Source organism: Ovis aries, chromosome 3 (assembly GCF_016772045.2).
Source record: "Ovis aries strain OAR_USU_Benz2616 breed Rambouillet chromosome 3, ARS-UI_Ramb_v3.0, whole genome shotgun sequence".
NCBI lineage: Eukaryota > Metazoa > Chordata > Mammalia > Artiodactyla > Bovidae > Ovis > Ovis aries.
In genome coordinates, this window is record NC_056056.1 from 202,731,870 (window position 1) to 202,738,878 (window position 7,009).

The 7,009-nt window shown below is 41.0% G+C and overlaps 1 non-coding gene across 1 annotated transcript; it reads left to right on the forward strand.

The window, feature by feature from the left end:
• The first annotated feature begins 1,313 nt into the window (after positions 1 to 1,313).
• TRNAW-CCA (transfer RNA tryptophan (anticodon CCA)) lies at positions 1,314 to 1,386 on the forward strand. The gene has a single exon. It is a non-coding gene; the product is annotated as a tRNA-Gly (tRNA).
• Positions 1,387 to 7,009: the final 5,623 nt, after the last annotated feature.

Here is a 7,009-nt window from a genome sequence, read left to right on the forward strand (position 1 = left end):
ATCCCAGGGATGGTGGAGCCTGGTGGGCTGCCATCTATGGGGTTGCACAGAGTCGGACACGATTGAAGCAACTTAGCAGCAGCAGCAGCAGCCACACTGTTCTCCATAGTGGCTGTACTAGTTTGCATTCCCACCAACAGCGTAAGAGGGTTCCCTTTTCTCCACACTCTCTCCAGCATTTATTGCTTGTAGACTTTTGGATAGCAGTCATTCTGACTGGCATGAAATGGTACCTCATTGTGGTTTTGATTTGCATTTCTCTGATAATGAGTGATGTTGAGCATCTTTTCATGTGTTTGTGAGCCAGTAATATGCTTTTCTACAAATGAGTTATTGCTGTCTTTGTCTTTTTCTTTTCTTGATCTGTTACTGTTGTTTACATCTACTTCTAGAAACTCTATTCTATTTTACTCATCAATTTACCTTTTTAAATTCAAGATAATATAATTTTGAAAATCATTGCTTCATAGTAACATTTTTATTTTTAAAGGAAGAATCTATCATAATCATGTTTTCCTGGAAAATTTTATTTGCTTGTTCTTCTGGAAAAATCTAACAATGGGAGCTCTTCAACTGCTGTAACCTCACTAATATGATCAACTGAAGCCAATTTAAGTTTGTTCCACTTCCTCCTTCACAGGTGTGCACAGTTGCACAGAACACCTGGGATCATGTGGGTGAAACATACATTACATCATTCGTATAGAAGCAGTGGCCCCACAGGCTCTATTATAGTTAACTTCTTTAGCACATGCCTTTTCCTCTGGTGCCACAAAGACTACAGCTGAGTCTACATCCCTTTGGTAACCTAAAGGTTCTCTTATCTCCCGGGACACCGGCAAACTATTACCTTGGTCTCTTCCTTTCCCAGACTTAGTCATTTTCTCCCAAGTTCTCAGGCATACATAACAATCATTGCAACCTGGATCCTAACACCTGCTTGTTCTATATGTAGGCATAAGAAATCTTCAGGGCTCCCTCAAATCTCAGATATTTGAATAGTTTCATTTTTAGCATGTGTCTTACAGGTGAGAGAATGTTAGATACTGGTCTTCTTTTTTAACTTTGTTTAAAGGCTATTTTTAATAAAAAGAATTCAGTCATTTCACATCAGACATTACAGTGAAGCGAGAGTGTATGCTGCTATACTCTGAAAGTTGATTGTTTTCGTTCTAGTTATTTGCTGTTTAAAAAATAAATGGGTACCATAGAGGGTTTTCAACTTTATTTGCTTTTGAATTAGATGAGAAAATAACTTTTTGTAGTCTACTCTTCCCCCTAAATTTAGCACTTTAAAAATTATTTCTGGGACTTCCCTGGTGGTCCAGTGGCTAAGACTCCGTGCTCCCAATGCAGGAGGCCCAGGTTCGATCCCTGGTCAGGGAACTAGATCCCATATGCTGCAACAAAAGATCACGTGTGCTCCAAATAAGACTTGGTGCAGCCAACTAAATAAATAAAATATTATTATAATATTAAAAAAGCATTTCTGCCTTTACTTTCTTTTTTAAGTTAAAATTTTTATTTTGAGAAAAATATACATTCACATGTAAGGAAGAACACAGAGAAATTCACTGTATCCTTCACAGTTTCCCTTAATGGTAAAACCTTGCAAAACTATAATAGAATATCACGAGAATCGATGTGAGTACAATCTACCCTTTTTTTTTTTTTTTGAAATTTGAACAAAATCTGTAGTCAGTAGTATTGTATTACATGTTAATTTCCTGGGTTTGTTTTTACAACATAGTATTCATTTATATTCTCAGAATTAGATTAGAAGTTTTTCAAGCCTCATTCAGGTTTTTCTATGCTAAAAAGTTAAACCACCTTTGAAAAATAGGGAAAACAGATTCTATAAGGTAGACCTCTATGTATACAGTGATGACATGGGGCTTGAATCCTGAGTCTACATCTCCTATGCGGTGTTAGGCAAATCACTGAACCTCTCTGAGACCTTACAAAGTTTTCTTGATTAAATTAGAAAATGAACATTGAGTCCCTTTGAGACCTAAGAATTTGGGTACAAACATGAGTTATTGGTACCGTTTTCCAAACCAGTGACTATTTGTGATACCTGATGACTTTTAAATAGTTCAACTGTTTATACTTTATTATCTGTACTTTATTATTTTGATAGTATATTATTTATCAGCTGATTTTTAAAATCAGCATATTACCATAGACCTTCTGAGGCTCTCTCAGAAATATTTGTATTTTTCAGCTATGGGGCCATCCAAAAGTGATTTTTAACTTATCAACTTATAATGTTCTTGCCCTTTTTGCAACTGTCTTAGGTAGCTTGAGTATTCTTGTCTGGGAAATCCTATGGACAGAGGAGCCTGGTGGGTCCATGGGGAACCTAGTCCATGGGGTCACACAGAGCCTGACATGTCTGACTCGACTTAGCACACACACTTGCAGAGCAGAGAAAGTTTGTTTGCTGAGAAAAAAAAAAAATAGAGACAAGACTTGAAAGGCAAACAGAAAGAAAGTCTAAATTTTTGTTTCTTGCCATCCTGTTCCATGAATCATCCTATATCCTTATTTTTTAACTCCCCTTTTATTATTCAAATGATCTTGATTTGCTTTCTGATCTTTGCAACAGAGAACTCAACTAACCAACACTACAGCATATAAATTTGACTCTTTAATATTAAAAAATAATAATAACAGATTTTTGAAGGCTTTTATGCAGTACCAGCCAGTAAAGATTCTGCCTGCAGTGCAGGAGACCTGGGTTCCATCCCTGGGTTGGGAAGATTCCCTGGAGAAGAAAATGGCAACTCACTCCAGTATTGCCTGGAGAATCCCATGGACAGAGGAGCCTGGTAGGCTACAGTCCATGGGGTTGAAAAAAGTTGCACAGGACTGAGTGACTAACACTTTCACTTTAAGTGAATTAACTGTTTAATAGCCATTTAGGGGTTCTTGCCTGGAGAATCCCAGGCATGGGGGAGCCTGGTGGGCTGCCGTCTATGAGGTCGCACAGAGTCAGACACGACTGAATCGACTTAGCAGCAGCAGTAGGGTTCCTCTACCTTTGCCTTCATCTTAGGCATAATGGCACTTTCTTTTCATGGAACACGTACTTTATTTTCCTAATCACAAAAGAAATACTTCTTGTAATAAATTCACATACTATAAGAACATAGAAAGCTAGGTTTTCCCTCTCCATTTGTTTTCACTCCCCAGAAGTAGCATCAAGGTTTACAGTTTCCTATGCATTCTTCATAATGTTCACAATTACATAAATATGTGGTTATGATTTTCTTTTACAATATAACTTAGTGTTTCTGCATGGCTGGGCAACATTTTTCCCACTGAAAAAATATGACATAAATATCATGCTAGTCACTCCCTATCTCCATATATTAGTTTTTGCCCTTTCTCTCTGCCTGCTCTGTGCCCCAGCAGGTTGCCCCACTCACGCTCCATCACAGCTGACTGTGTCCAACCCAAGGGAGGTACCAGCAAGAGATGAGAGCCTAAGGGGAAAGAAGTAAATCAGAGTATTCCTTCCCTGCTTTCCCTCGCTTCAGCTCTCTTTTACAGTACAGACAGCCCCTCCATATCCACAGGTTCCTCATCCCTGTGAATACAGGGAACCAGCTGTAAGCGACAAAGAGCATCTGCAGATTTTGGTAACTTTAGGGGGTCCTGAAACCAGTCCCCCATGGATACAGAGGGACAACTGTCACAGATTCCCTCATGGGCTATAGTTTCACGGAGTGGCCCGGCCTCTATGTTCCAAATTTCACCACACTCCTTTTATTATTTTTTATTTTAGTTTTTAATCAAAGTAAAGTTGATTTAGGGCTTCCCTGGTGACTCAGACAGTCAAGAGTCTGCCTCCAGTGCAGGAAACCAGAGTTCAATCCCTGGGTCAGGAAGAGTCCCTGGAGGAGGGCATGGCAACCCACTCCAGCATTCTTGCCTAGAGAATCCCATGGACAGAGGAGCCTGCTGGGCTACGCTCCACGGGGTCGCAAAGCACTAACACTTTCACTTTCATAGTTGTTTACAATGTGGTGCCTATCTCTGTTGTACAGCAAAGTGACTGAGTCGTACATATTAGGCATTCTTTTTTTTTTTTTTTTTGGCTGTAACCTGTGCCATGGGGGAGGGGTCTTAGTTCCCCAACCAGGGATGGAAGCCACGCCCCCTGCATTGGCAGCTCAGAGTCTTAACCACTGGACCACCAGAGAAATCCTTGCTGTTTATACTCTCCATCATGGTTTATCACAGGATTTTGACTATAGTTTCCTGTGCTATACAGTAGGACCTTGTTGTTTAATCTATCCTATATGTAATAGTTTGTTCGTGCTCACTCAGTCACGTCTGACTCTTCGGGACCGATCTCTGTACAGAGATAGGCACAACATTGTAAACAACTATGAAAGTGTTAGTTGCTCAGTCATGTCCAGGGCTTTGCGACCCCATGCAGTGTAGCCCACCAGGCTCCTCTGTCCATGGGATTCTCCAGGCAAGAATACTGGTGAAGGTGAAGTCGCTCAGTCATGTCCGACTCTTTGCGACCCCGTGGACTGTAGCCTACCAGGCTCCTCCGTCCATGGGATTCTTCAGGCAAGAGTACTGGAGTGGGTTGTCATTTTCTTCTCCAGGGGATCTTCCCGACCCAGAGATTGAACCCAGGTCTCCTGCATTGGAGGCAGACACTTTAACCTCTGAGCCACCAGGGAAGCGTAAGCGTTGCCATTTCCTCCTCCAGGGATCTTCCTGACCCAGAGATCAAACCCACCTCTCCTGAGTCTCCTGAATAGCAGGCAGATTCTTTACTGCTTAGCCACCTAAGAAACCCACATGTAATAGTTTACATCTATTAATCCCAAACTCCTAGCCCTTTCCTCTCCCCCCTCCCCCTTGGCCGTCCTTAGTCCTCAGTAAGTTGCTTAGTTGCGTCCAACTCTTAGAGACCCCATGGACTGTAGCCCACCAGGCTCCTCTGTCCGTGGGATTTTTCAGGCAAGAATACTGGAGTGGGTTGCCATTTCTTCCTCCAGGGGATCTTCCTGACCCAGGGATCGAAACCTCATCTCCCGAATGCCCTGCATTGACAGGCGGATCTTTACCACTGAGCCACCTGGGAAGCCCAATATATAATAGCTTACATCTGCTAATCCCAAACTCCTAGCCCTTTCCTCCCCCACTCCCTCCCCCTTGGCAACCGCAAGTCTGTTCTCTATGTCTGTTTCTGGGAGAATGTTCTCTCCCTTGTGCCTTAAGCCCTAGAATGTAGTAACTTTCCACTGTTGCTAGTCTTGTAGGTTCGTCCTCCTCCCTTTGTTTGTTTAACACTGCCCAACCTTTGTAAGTAAACTCTTCCTTAAAAGCTCTTCACTGAACCGTCTAGGTTGAGTCCTGTTTCCTTCTGGGACCCTCTCTTATACAAATGTTTTGCTAAGGTGATACATGTAGCCGTCACTCATCCTATGGACAAGTCATGATTTATTTAACCCTTCCTTTATTGATGGACATTTATCACAGTTTCTTTTTAATATTTATTTTTGGCTGTGCTGGGTCTTTGTTGTTGCGCACAGGCTTTCTCTAGTTGCAGTGAGCAGGGGCTACTCTTCATTGTGATACACGGGCTTCTTGTTGCAGTGGCTTCTCTCGTCAGGCTCCAGTAGTTCAGCACACGGGCTCATTAACTGTGGCATTCGGGCTTGGTTGCCCCACAGCATGTGGAATTTTCCTAGACCAGGGATTGGACCTGTGTCCCCCACAATCGCAGGTGGATTCTTATCCACTGTGCCACCAGGCAAGTCCCTGTCATATTTTCAATTGCACTGCTTACTACAAACAATGGTGCAGTGACCATCCTTGTGTGTGGGTATGTGTATATGTGTGTGGGTATGTGTATATGTGTGTGGGTATGTGTATATGTATGTATACCCTTGGTGAGCATGTTTGTAAGAGAGATTCCTAAAATTGGAATTACTGCAACAAAAGACATACTAACTTTATACTTGATAAATATTTTCTCTCCCTCCTGGGCAGAGAGTCAACAATTTCCTCTCCCTAGAGCATACTTATATTTAATGAGCAACAAACAAGCGATAGCTATGATGAATGAAAAAGTAAGGCTCTGGTAAAACATGCATGTTTAGATCATTAGTCCAAAAGAAATCGTGGATATTTTTAAACCTAAAAATAAAGTAAGTCTTTGTAAAGGAGTTTCTGAATCCTACAGCTATTCAGACAATGTAATCCTTCAATCAGCTTTATTTCAAGGAAAGAGAACAATTTCTGACTGTTTGAACTAATCTAACCAGAAAAAGTTCCAGTAGTCCCTAAGTGTATTAGATTAAGCACATGATTAAGAATAAAATCCAAAGAACTTTCTGATGGTAAGTTTCAGAGTACATTCACATAATGTGCTACTTCCATTTGGAGCCCGGATAACAAGGTGTTTGCTGCTACATTCTGGGTTTAAATTTACAAGATTTAATATCTCAAAAGCAGACATAGATTCAAGAAGTCAAGACAGTCATTGAGCACTGTATGTAATAAGTTAAAAATAATATAAATTTCTACCAGTCTGGAAATGGTTAAATGTCAGTGCATCCATACTATACAATTTTATGCTGCAGTTTTAAGATACACTTCCTCAGGACGGGGGTTTGGAAGAGAACGTATACATGTATATTTATATGTATGGCTGAGTCCCTCTTCTGTTTACCTGAAACTATCACAACATTATTAATCAGCTGTACCCCAATACAAAATAAAAAGTTCAAAACTACAAACATAAAACACACTTCCTTGATTATGAGCAAACTGAACACCTTTCATGTATTTAAGGTGACTTTTGTTTTGGTTTCCAACTCCCTCTATATACTCCTGTATGGATTATCTGCTCATTATTTCCTTTGTGTATGGGCTTCCCTGGTGGCTGAGATGGTAAAGAATCTATCTACAATACAAGACACCTGGGTTTGATCCCTGGGTCAGGAAGATCCCCCGAGAAGGGAACTGCTATCCACCC